This window comes from Miscanthus floridulus, chromosome 5 (genome assembly GCF_019320115.1).
Source record: "Miscanthus floridulus cultivar M001 chromosome 5, ASM1932011v1, whole genome shotgun sequence".
Lineage (NCBI taxonomy): Eukaryota > Viridiplantae > Streptophyta > Magnoliopsida > Poales > Poaceae > Miscanthus > Miscanthus floridulus.
The window spans coordinates 148,465,532-148,478,985 of NC_089584.1; the positions used below are offsets into that span (position 1 = coordinate 148,465,532).

Here is a 13,454-nt window from a genome sequence, read left to right on the forward strand (position 1 = left end):
CCCACTGGCCAGATCCGGTGGAACGCGGGGAGGGTCGCGGCCGCCATGGAGTGGGAGGAGGGGACGCCGTGGAAGGCTACCGGATTTGTGGGAAGACGCACAGTGGAGGAGGGGTGCCGCTGGATCCATGGAGGAAAGGGGAGGAGGAGAGGCTACGACACACTTGAGAGGATGCCATGGCGCTCGCAGCGGTGAGTTTCTTTTTTGAAGAATGGAGACAACATGGTCCGTTCCGAAGCGGGCGAGAGACTGCGGGGCGTGGTGCGGGCAGGATTCGTCACAGAGCGGGCAACTCGGGCAGGGTTCGTGCGGACGGACGACCGAACTGGAGCATTACCGATAAAAACAAAGGATCGTCTCATGTACCATCATGCCGTATTCCATATTTTACGGAGAAATTAATAAAACGTTGTCTATTTTTTCTTAGAGTATCTCCGTCGGTCAATCTTTCTAAACAAATATTGGAAATTTAAAAAAACCATCATCAACAATTTACTTAAAAAGAAAATAAAAAAGCAGACCCACTTGAAGGTTTTGATCACACAGCCCGTGCCACCGCGATATCATTGTCAACAGCCTATTCCACCACCCAACTCACCCCTAGAACCTTCAAAACGAAATCTTCATTCCTAACTCTACGACTTCTGTTTTTCTCAGATCTAGTAAATAGTGGTCGGCGATCCGTTGCAGTGAACCTCCCGGACGTTATCGACGGTTGCTCCTGCGTCTATGGCTGACTGTTATTGGCCATCCCGATACCCGAACTCAGAGCCAAAAACATATAAATCAGAATCTCCATTATCTTCTCTACTTCTCAGCATTCTTATATAATGGTCTGAGATTAAATCCCGGCAAACCTCTAGCTGGTGATAGTGATTGGGCAATAGAGTGTCAAAGAAAAAAATAGTTGTCCCTCGATAGAGAACAATGGTTGTCTTCGTATCTCTGTGGATAGATGTCTCTATTTTTTTTTTCTGAGCACGAACAGATTGACAATTGATGGAATAAGGTTTTTACTCATCCCGCTAAAAGAACCAAGATTGTGCATGTTTTACCAAGTGTTGAAGATGCTCTTAGAGACTATAAAAAATGATTTAGAATGTAACTAAAATTTTGTTCCCCTGCATATCAATCCGCTCCAATGCCTATCATATCAACGTATATAGATTGATGTGCAACCGAATATGACCTAAAATTAATAGTTTAAAGCATCGACCTCGCCCTCTCACTCTTGTGTACGTCTCTCTACTATTGGTCCTGTTCGGCTAGCTGAAAAACGGCTGATGCTGATACTGATACTGATATTGATTTATTACGAAAAAATACTATTATTTTACTGAAAATAGTATGGCTGATAAATTCAAGTAAACAGAGCCATCGTCTCGGCCAACAAAGTACTCCTTAGTTCACTCCGGGCCAGCGGTGCCGCTCGAAAAGGGCTCCCATCCTACTAGACTAGATAGACAAGTACTCTGTACTGTATGTTATATTATTGTCATGATCTCATCACATAACATAGACCCTGTTCGGCTTACCCCATATTCGGCTGGTTCGGCTTCTTTTTTCAGCCGGAACAGTGTTTTTCTCTCACAACAATTCAGCCAGAACAGTGTTTTTCAGCCAGTTTCAGCCAAATTTCAGACCAGCGAACATGGCCATAACATAAAAATTTATGGATGGATACGAAGACGCCAAATGTTATCACGTGATTAGATTATATAAAGGATGATATATGATTTAACAAAAACGCCCGGAGCAGAGATGCGATTTGATTCTCATTCTCACTGGACTCACTAGTAGTCTAGTACTAGTCCGACTGTCCTAGAAATAAACGTATATACAGTATATATTTTCCATCCCTAAATAAGTGTCATTATGATATTAATATTTTTCTTATATATATTTGATTAAAGTTAATAACATTTGACTTTTTAGGAAGCGAGAACTACTCTTATTTTGAGATAGAAGGAGTATATGGATTATTGTTTTTTTTATAAGGCACATAGGTTCGACTTCTCGAGTGACATCAACTCCAATTTCTCTAGCTTTCCGGATGAAATCCTGGCAAGCTCAAGCTCATAATAAAATGGTTCTACAAAGAAGCAGCATAGCTAATAATCTGTTTTTTTACTAGAAAGGTGAAGCAACTTAAATTTGTTTTTTGTTTGTTTGTCTGACTTATTAGGTGAAACCATTTGTTAAAGAAACCCTCAGCCTGTTCGGTTGGCTGGTTCGTATCGTTGCTGGTTTGTGAACAAGTACTGCTGTCTGGTTTGTGTGAGAGAAAAATATTGTTCCGGCTAGAAATTTACGATCGTTTACGATAAGTCACAGCCAAACGAACAGGCTGAGGTCATATGCTATGATAGTCACAACGTGAAATCAACAGTGTTTGGTTTGGTTAGGTTCTGTCTCAAATGTTTTTCTTTGCCGAGGCTTTTTGTCGAGTTTTAGTTCTAGCTTCTTTAACTTTTTGAGAGCCTATTAAGATTGGCTACAACTAGTTATTAGTTGGGGCTTAGTCCATATTAGCTAGGTTGACTAATAACTAGTTGCTTCAAGTTTGGCTACTGTCGGTGTAGGACCCACGGGATACCTTGCACGGAAGGGAGAACTAGTCTAACTAGGATTCTTTCCCTATAATTTTAGTAGTAGTATTACTCTGCAATCCTACTAGAAACTCTCATTATAAACCGACTAGGACTCTGGCCTCCTGACTATATAAAAGAGGGCAGAGCTACTTGGATCGGGAGAGGGTAGAGACAATAATTTGTACAACACGACACTTTACAATCAATCCAACGCAAAGGCTAACGCCGACTGGACGTAGAGCTATTACTCGATCAAAGATCGAGGGTCCAAACCAGGATAAATCAACTGCCTCTTGCGTTAACCGTCGAGTTCTGCATATGCTGAAGCCCGAACATACTGCCCCAGGGACCCCGTGGCAGGCTATCATGGTCAAACATCGACAGCTGGCGCGCCAGGTAGGGGCTTTCGGCGACTTTGCACCCGAGAGCTCGATGACCTCGACAACATGATCTTCTCAAAGGGATCAACCTTCATCTTCGGTTCATGGATCTGCGAGGCAGGCGACGATGGCAAGCTCCAAAACTGTCTCCTCGAAGATTCAGATCATCATCAGGACTTTTTCATTTCGGCGACAATGACAGATCAGCTTGCCAGAAGATTCGCGTAGCTCGTGATATCTAATCCGACTTAGATTTCGTGACTTCACGCATCCGATTCAAACTTAGGTTCCGCTTCCAAGACGGAGTCTTATCCGAGTTCTTTCGGAAAACCGAGTCCTTTTCTGACAAAGCTCCGGAACACGACGTCAACCTATCAAGAACACTACTCGGAGTACACTCAGAGTACTTTAAAGAAGTCAGGTCCTCTTTCATTCAGACTCCACAACATGGCAACGTCTTATTAGACACGGACCGAAGGATCCACCAATCCGGTGCTTAGAATGCCACTGAAAGAAGCCTAGGAATGTCTCGTTTTAACTATAACATCTCAGGACTGCATCATCCACTGGCCGGGTTCCGTTCCTAAGGATAGCGGCACCCAACTAGTCGACAACGTGACAACAATAGCTCTACCCTACCAAGAAGGAGACTCGATCTGTGACCTTGAAGCCTCTACTGAAGTTATCAACAACTCTGGCAGAACAGAAACCACAGACGATGACAGAACAACTCATGCTAGAGAAGTATTCATGATTCGCCGTCCTCGATCACCATTGGTCCCTTAGAAGCACCCGACGTCAGGTCTTTAGATGAATCCGAATCCAACATATCACCATTTATCTAGGGGCACGATGGTGAGACTGAGAGTCAGAGGCAAGCCAGAGAGAGAAAGAATAAATTGAAACAAGGACGTCAACGCCGTGCTAAGCAGCGAAAGGACACTTGGATCAAATATGAGTCAGACCTAGCCGAGTACAATAGAAGAAAATTAGAGCAAGAGGTCGAAGAAGGACGAGCAGCGAATACACCCTATGATAAGATCCGAGAAGCACTAAAAGAACTCAGGGCGACTTCATATCCCAATTGAAAACAGGAACAGCTCCGAGACTTCCTCCGATCAACAGTCCTTAGGACACACGACGGAAGGGCAACATCTCATGAATAGGAAGATCAAAATTAAAGGAAGTCCGCTTTCGAAAAACTTGGATCAAGTGGAAGTCACAACAGAAAAAGTCGAAGAAATCATAGTCAAAACGACCGAGTCGAACAACCAAGAAAGGCCAGAAGCAAAGCACCTACTCGGACAGCCACGCAAAACTACTCTCACCAAGATAACAGTTAGCAAGAAGGGGGCACCGAATCAGAATACACAGAAGCCGGAACACACGATAGATTCCCCTATTTTGTAAACAGACTTGCTTCAATACGTCTGCCTCATAAGTTCAAGCCATCCAACCACTTCAAGTATGACGGCAAGACTGAACCAAAGCAATGGCTCAGGATTTACTCGCAATCGATTGAATTGGTCAGAAAAGACGATGACATCAAGACCTTGTTCTTTCCCATGGCCTTAGAAACCATGCCACTACAATGGTTTGACAAATTGAATCCAGGATCAATCAGAAATTGGGAGGACTTGCAAAGAGTTTTCTGTGAAAATTTCATGGGTATCATTACACACTCAATCACCCACGCAGAGTTAAAAGGACTCAAGCAGAAAGAAGGTGAAAGTCTTAGAAATTACTATCGACGATTTGGCGAACTACGAGCTCAAGTACATGACATTACACAACGAGAAGTAATCGAAGCTTTTTCTCACGGAATCATGGCTAGGTGGCAATTTCAAGATTTCTACAAAGAAAACCAAAGAAATAATGAAGAATTTAGACGAACAGTGGAAAAGATGATTACCGCAGAGGAAAAGACACGAGAAAGATTCTTGGATAGAAACAACAGAGACAACTCGGATAGACAAAATCATCGAAACAATAGACAACATGAAAGAAAACATGAACCAGACAACACAGTAGCAATGGCTGACAAATTAAAGAAATTTACCAAGCCTAGAAGATATGACGACATTGAGAACATACGTTGCCCCTTGCACCCCAATGGAAAGCACACCATCGGAAATTGGTACACCTTCAACGAAAGATACACTAGAAAAGATAGTAAAGGGAACAATAAAGAAGACAATCAGAAAAAAGAAGGAGACAACCATGAAGACAAGAGATTCCAAAAATCCAGGGGGACAGTGGCAGTAATCTTTGCTGGGGTTCCAGATTCCAGAAGCAAACATCAAGAAGAGCTAGCATTACGAACCATCATGGCAGCAGAACCTGCTACACCAAGATATCTCAATTGGTCAGAGTATCCAATCCAATTTTCAAGAGAAGACCAATAGACCAACGTAGGAAACACAGGCCATTACCCACTGGTTCTAGATCCAATCATTGCCGGTATGACTGTTACGAAAGTACTAATCGACGGAGAAGCCGAACTCAACATCATTTTTTTAGAAACTCTAAGGAAGATGGGACTACAACTCACCTGGATGATCACACCAACAAGCACGCCTTTTTATGGCATAGTACCCGGCAAGGCAGCAATGCCACTTGGACAAATCACTCTACCGGTTACTTTTGGGACTCCCTCGAACTACCATACAGAGTTCATCAAGTTTGAAGTCACGGACTTCGATTCATTATATCATGCAATCCTTGGGCGTCCAGCACTAGCAAAATTCATGGCAATATCGCATTATCCGTACCTATTGCTTAAGATGCCAGGGCCTAACGGTGTTCTTTCTCTTCGGAGTGATTTGAAGCATGCATTTGACTGTGATGTTCAGGCAATCCAAATTGCAGCAAAAGCACAAGCCGACAATGGTAGAAAAGAAATAGCCACTATTGCCGCAGAAATAAGCCAAGAAGAATTAGAGATACCGGCTAAAAAGCCTAGCATCCTCGCACCACCAAAAAAAGCCGACGTCAAGCAAATCGACCTGGGCACTGGCGATCCCTCCAAAATAGCAACCATCAGCGCCCACCTCTCGACAAAATAGGAACTCGCGCTCACCAACTTTCTATAGGACAACAAAGATATCTTCGCTTGGAAGCCAGCTGACATGCCAGGTGTCCCAAGAGAGTTGGCTGAGCACAGAATTGATATCAATGAAGGCTCCAAGCTCGTAAAGCAACGGCTACGATGATTCTCACCCGATAAGAAAGCAGCAATTAAAAAAGAAATCATGAAGCTATTGATAGCCGGGTTCATCAGAGAGATCCTTCATCCAGATTGGCTAGCAAACCCAGTTCTAGTACAAAAAAAGAATACAGACGAGTGGCGCATGTGCGTAGACTACATAGATCTCAACAAACACTACCCGAAAGATCCATTTGGGCTACCACGCATTGATCAGATAGTTGACTCAATGGTAGGATCCGCCCTATTATCCTTTCTTGATTGCTATTCAGGATATCACTAGATTGCATTAAAAGAACAAGACCAGAGCAAGACATCTTTTATCACTCCGTTCGGTGCCTACTGCTACAAGACCATGTCGTTTGGACTTAAGAATGCTGGAGCCACCTACCAAAGAGCTATTCAAACATGCCTTGGTGATCAGATCGACAAAAACATAGAAGCATACGTGGATGACATAGTGGTAAAGACAAAGAACCCGGATGCACTAATTAAAGACCTAAAGCAAACCTTCGAAAACCTCAAAAGATGGAGGTGGAAATTGAATCCAAACAAATGTGTATTCGGAGTTCCTTCAGGACAACTACTTAGATTCCTGGTCAGTCATCGCGGAATCAAAGCAAGCGCCAAGCAGATTCAAGCCATAACAGAGATGGGCCCTCCTCGAAGTGTCAAAGATGTGCAGAAACTAACAGGCTGCATGGCGGCCCTCAATCATTTCATATCAAGACTGGACGAAAAATGGTTATCTTTCTTTAAATTGCTGAAGAAGATAGACAAGTTCGAGTGGATAGAAGAAGCCAACGAAGCTTTCAAGAAGCTCAAGGCATACCTCACATCCTCATCCATTCTCACACCTCCAAAGAAATACGAAGACATGATGATGTACATTGCGGCAACTTCTACTGTGATCAACATAGCGATTGTCGTGGAAAGAGAAGAAAAAGAGCGTATATATAAAGTATAACGCTCCGTATACTACATCAGTGAAGTTCTATCAGAATCAAAAATCCGATACCCGCATGTGCAAAAACCACTCTACGCCCTCCTAATCACTTCACGCAAGCTTCACCACTATTTTAAAAGCCACAGGATTACCGTGGTGATAGATTTCCCATTCGGAGACATCCTACACAACAGAGATACAACAGGGCGCATATCTAAGTAGGCAGTTGAACTTGACGCTCTTAATATCGATTTCACCCCACGGAAGGCAATTAAATCTCAAGCCCTGGCCGATTTTGTGTCAAGTATCATCCTTGATCATTGGAAGATGTACTTTAATGGATCACTCAAGCTAGGCGGAGCCGGTGCAGGCGTCCTCCTAATTTCTCTAGACAAAAAGCAACTCAAGTACGTCCTTCAGATATTATGGCAAGCTACAAACAATGAGGCAGAATAGGAAGCCGTCATCCACGGGCTATGAGTGGCAATTACCCTCAGAATCAAATGTTTACTCATTTATGGAGATTCAGCAGTAGTAATCAATCAAGTTAACAAAGATTGGGACTGCACCAAATAAAACATGGGCGCTTACTGCGCTGAAATACGAAAGCTCGAAAAACATTTTCAAGGATTAGAAATTCTACACGTCCTGCGCGATTCTAATATTGCGGTAGACATCCTCACTAAGCTTGGATCGGACAGGGCAAAGGTCCCACCCAGTGTATTCATAGAGGAGTTATCAGTTCCTTCTATCAAACAACCCGATGAGATAACCCCTAAAATCTCAACCAAAGACACCCAGATCTTGGTAATCACCACTTCATGGACCTAGATTTTTATTGATTACATCAAAGAAAATAAGCTGTCAGCGGAAAAAGAAGAAGCTACCCGAGTTGTTCGCAGAAGCAAAAACTATGTCCTAGTAGGAGACAAGCTCTACAGAAGAGTTGCATCATTAGGAGTATTCCTAAAATGCGTCTCATTTGAAGAGGGCAAAGAGATCCTAGACGAAATACACTCAGGTTGCTGTGGAAATCATGCCACTTCAAGAACACTAATCGAAAAAGCATTCCGCACCGGTTACTACTGGCCAACCACTTTGAAAGACATAGAAGAACTCGTCAGAAGATGCAAAGGTTGTCAAATGTTTGTAAGACAGGCTCACGTGCCAGCTCACAACCTCATCTGCATCCCACCTGCTTGGCCTTTCTCTTGCTGGGGGCTGGATCAAGTAGGACCCCTCAAAAAAGCAAAAGGCGGCTTCGAGTACATCTTCGTAGCAATTGACAAGTTCACCAAGTGGATTGAATTCAAACCACTCGTAAAATACAGCGTAGCCAAAGCAGTCGAGTTCATCTAAGACATTATACACCGCTTCGGCATGTCCAATTGAATCATCACTGATTTGGGTTCTCCCTTCATAGCCACAGAATTCCAAAGTTGGGCACAAGACCGCGGCTTCAGAATAGATTACGCATTAGTCACACATCTAGAGGCCAACAGATAGGTCGAAAGGGCAAACGGACTCATACTAGCTGGATTAAAACCAAGATTGTATAAAGAACTAATAGACTATGGATCAAAATGGATTGAAGAATTACCCAAGGTTGTATGGGGGCTACGGAATCAAATAAGCAGAGCCACCAGATACTCACCTTTCTTTCTGGTGTATGGATCAGAAGCAGTACTACCCACAGACTTGATCTAGACGTCACCAAGGATAGAACAATACGACGAAGGAAAAGTAGAACACACCAGAAGATTAGAACTCGACAGTACAGAAGAAGTTAGAGTAAATGCTACCCTCCAATCAGCAAGATACCTCCAAGGACTAAGACGCCACTACAACAAGAATACCCAGTCTCGATCATTACAAGTCGGAGACCTAGTACTAAGAAGAATACAAAAAATCGACGGACGCCATAAACTACTCAGTCCATGGGAAAGTCCTTTTATCATCACAAAAGTCACCGGACCAGGCACACACAAGCTAATAACTAAAGACGGAAAAGAAGTCAACAATACATGGCACATCAGTCAGCTATGAAGATTCTACGCATGAAAATAACTCAAGGGAAAATATGTATACAAGTTACAAGAGATCAACGATCATGATCAACAAAGATAGTGCTCATCAACAACATATGTATTATTATGGCTTATCAACGATTCACTGATCAATAAAGATGGTCTTTCCACAAAACATATGTCTTGTTATGACTTTCTCCGAAGTTGTCTTCACTAAGCAAAATGGATGAAACATGCCTAAGCATACCGGTCGAGAGTAAAAGAGCTAAAAAGATGCTTGAGCCTACCGATGAGGGTAGCTAATAAGCTAACACCTGAACAAAAAGCAAAATAGCTGAAAAGATGCCTAAGCATACCGGCCGAGAGCAAAATAGCTGAAAACATGCTTAAGCCCACCAATGAGGGTAGCTAATAAGCTAACATCCGAACAAAAAGCAAAATGGACTGAAAAGACGCCTAAGCATACCGGCCGAGAGCAAAATAGCTGAAAACATGCTTGAGCCCGCCTGACTGAGGGTAGCTAATAAGCTAACATCCGAATAAAAAGCAAAATGGCTGAAAAGACGCCTGAGCATACCGGCCGAGAGCAAAATAGCTGAAAACATGCTTGAGCCCGCCGATGAGGGTAGCTAATAAGCTAACACCCGACCACAAAGTAAAATGGCTGAAAAGACACCTGAGCATACTGGCCGAGAGCAAAATAGCTAAAAACATGCTTGAGCCCACCGATGAGGGTAGCTAATAAGCTAACACCTGAACCAAAAAGAAAAACGAATGAAAATAAGCTTGAACATAAATTAGAGCAATTTCAAGACAAGATCCTCTAGCTCCTTGTTCCAAATAGCAAGAGGCTCGAGGGCTACACTCAGAAGATCCCAAGAAGCGCTACACTGGTTTTGCTCAAGAAAGCACTCGGACAACGCTTGTTCCTGCTTAACAAGACTTGGAGAAAACAAGACAAGGCTTCCTAGAGTTCTACCATGAAGTGCTCGGGGGCTTGCCGGTCCTAGGATACTTTTACAACCAGAGATAGGACCAGATGCTGACCACACTACGAGCTAAGCCAAGAAGAAGAAGCTGGAGATATCCTAAGTCTTTTTAGTACTAACAAGAACACAAAGTTTGTCGACACAACGGACTATACCGAGTTGTTTACAAGTCACAGACGAAAACTAGACAAGCACTCGACAAGTCAAGGAAGTTTGTCAAGACATCAATCTACATAAGCCGAGTTGTTTCACACGGCACAGATGAAAGCCAGACAAGTACTCGGCAAGTCAAGAAAATTTGTCAAATACAACGATCTACATACAAGTGGTTTATACAACGCAAATGAGAATCAGAACAGATAGCTACCCGAAGAAAATTCTGACCAATTGGACAACACATTTAAAGAGTAAGCAAGGATTAGACATCCAGACAAAGAAGACATCAACAAAGATAAAGGATCTTCATTCAAGAAAGAGTATAAGTATTCTGTTATAAAAGCCAGAGTGCAAAGGTCGATTACATTCAAGCATTGTCATCAGGAGTGGAAACATCAATATTGAGATTATCTACAATCTTCCTAGCTAAGTCATTGACCTCGAGCTCTAACCTCTCAACAGCATCAAGATACTCCTGGCTCTCGACTTCATCGGCGACCTTGGACAAAGGAAAGTCCGAAGAAAGAACCTGAACCTGGGCAAGGACGTTCCTGGTACACAGATAGGGCACACCTCTTCATGAACCCCTAGAAACAAGTCGGCACTTAGGGAATAAATTGAGCCTAAGATTGGCCGTCATCTGCTGGAGTCCGGAGAAGGTCAGCTACCGACTGAAAAGACTTCCACAAAGCATTCCAGTTATCGGTAGCCATTGCCAACCTACCAGTCAAGTCTTGAATAGTCTTTTGGGCCTGCATAAGATCCCTATCAGCTCCACGCCTAATGAACTTAGCAAGCGCGAGTTCTTCTTCAGCTCGAGTAATTACCTCCTTAGCTTTGTTGTGGTTAGTGCGGACGAGTGTCTTCATCTCTTCGATACCCTCCGAGAGCTTCTGCTTTTCAACTCTGAGAGCTAGGCGAAGCAACAAAAACAAGTCAGCAAAAAAGGAAGTCAGAATACAAAAAAAACAAACAGAACCCGCAATACCTTTGCACTCATCTTTCATGGACTCCACCGCAGCATCCTTCTACTTCTCCGCCTCTACCACCTGGGCACGAAGAGCCTTCTCCTCCTTTTGGTGCGTTTGGCGCTTAGTCTCCAGCTCGGCCTGGAGGAGGTCAAGATCGGCCTTCAGGGCGCTCACCTCAGAAGACAACTTTTTCTCGTTTTCAGACGAGAAAAAGAAGCCAGTATAATCATGAGAAAAGGACTGAGCAAAAAGAGACAAAGAAAAACAAGACATAAGGACAGAAGAAAAACGAACATCCAAAGAAGGAACGGCAGAAAAACTTACTTGGAGCTTGTCCCCAAAAGAAGTCGCAATGGTCGATAATCTTCCCCAGGTGGCAGTTAGCTTCGATAGCCGATGAGTGGCATCAAACTGCTGCACCAGGTCATCGGCAAAAGGCGGACCACCAGAGACAAGAGAAGGAGAAGGAGAAGCCGGCCGAGGCGAAGAAGGCACGACCAGAGCAATCTCCTAGGAAGCCAAGGCCAATCCCTCAGATGGACCCACCGCCATGGCCACTGGTCACTTCAGGAGCTAGGCAAATCAGCAGCTATAGACTCTACCCCCCTCACAGCTACCTTGGCACCCATAGCATTCCAAGTCCTGAGACTCAGTACGCAAGGGCGCACTAGAGGTTTGACAAGAAGTCGACTGGAGGCTCGAGGAAGATGAAGGCCTAAAAGACGACAAGGAAACCCATCAGAAAAAAGAAAAAAAAGAACAGAAGCAGAGAAATAAAACTAGAATTCACTCACTTAGCTATCTTCTTCCTCATTAAACCAAAAGAAGACCTCGCTGGGGGAACCACTGGTAGCAAAAACGTCCCCACCACTCAACGACAGGAGCGGCGTAGCCGGTACCGGAGCCACAGGAAGAACTTGGTGCCGGAGCTATGGAAGAACCTGGTGCAGGAGCCTCAGAAGAATTGGTACCCGACAACCGCTTACTACAAAGAGATCAAGACCAATGTCAAAACAAAAAGAAGGTTTCAAGTACAGGAAAATAAGAAAACAACTCACCGTCGCATGATAAGGGGTGCATCATCATCCTCTTCTTCCTCAGTCTCAACCAAGGCCACCATAGCACTAGCTGAAAAAAGACAAAAGTAATCGGCCAAAGATGAAAACAAGAAACAGAAGGACAGAGCGTATTAATGTGCTCACCTAAGAGCATGCTAGCTATAACTTGAGTACCTAGAGAAGTACTCGACTGGCGGGCTTTCTTGGTAACGGGCACACCAGAAGAAGAACCAGCCACTCGCCCCCTCTTGCTGACACTACGAGCAGCTCGGGGAACTAAACGAGGAACGTACTCTACATATACATCAGGGTTCACGGAAGAAACACCAAGGAAGCATTATGGCAGTTTGCGACTTACTGGTTAAAGAAGCCCCAGCAAGACTACCATCAGCCCCCACAATGGTAGGGAGGTCATGAAGGGGAATCGGGTCAACGAAGTTACACCCCAATCCCTATGAAAAAATAAGACAAGAAAGATTAAGCGAAAATAGATACAACAAAAAAGAAATACAAAAAGTACCCATGCAAAGAGAAAAACAACTTACAGCTAGAGGCGGTTTCTTTGCACGGTACTCGGAGACGGTAAGCGGGACAATGCTTGCTCCTTTCAGCATCTTCTGAAGGCGCTCGAGTACCTCCTCGCCAGTCAACTCAAGGGCAGGGACCATGCATGAAGGATCCTCAGCCCTAGAGTACTCGAAGCCAAAGTTCTCTCGCTCCTTTAGAGGCTGAACACGACGACGAAGAAAACTCGAGACGATTCTGAAACTGATCAAGCCCTACTGCTTCAGAGTGCTTATCCGCTCAAGGAATGGCTAGATCGTCTAGAGCTCGTCCGATGTCAGGGAGTTCTTTTCCCACCGGTCGTTAACCGATGGACCAGATCTAGAATGAACTATGAGAGAAGGAATCAAATTAGCGGCATAGAACCAGTCAGCATGCCAATCCCTCATAGAATCAACCAGGTCATAGTCAAAGAACTTGCTTTTAAGACTCTGGCGAAACTATATCCTGCAGCCGCCAAGAACATTGGTGTCTTCGCGGTGGGGTTGAGGCTTCAGACGAAAGAAGTGACGAAAGAGAGAAAGAGAAGGAGGAATTCCGAGAAAAGCTTCACAGAGATGTACAAAA

The 13,454-nt window shown here is 43.9% G+C and overlaps 1 long non-coding RNA gene across 1 annotated transcript; it reads right to left on the reverse strand.

Annotated features, from left to right (window-relative positions):
• Positions 1-12,323: 12,323 nt before the first annotated feature.
• Positions 12,324-12,984, reverse strand: LOC136454097 (uncharacterized). Its single transcript, XR_010759119.1, has 4 exons — positions 12,869-12,984; positions 12,682-12,775; positions 12,468-12,599; positions 12,324-12,393 (listed from the first exon to the last, which is right to left on the reverse strand). It is a non-coding gene; the product is annotated as an uncharacterized lncRNA (long non-coding RNA).
• Positions 12,985-13,454: the final 470 nt, after the last annotated feature.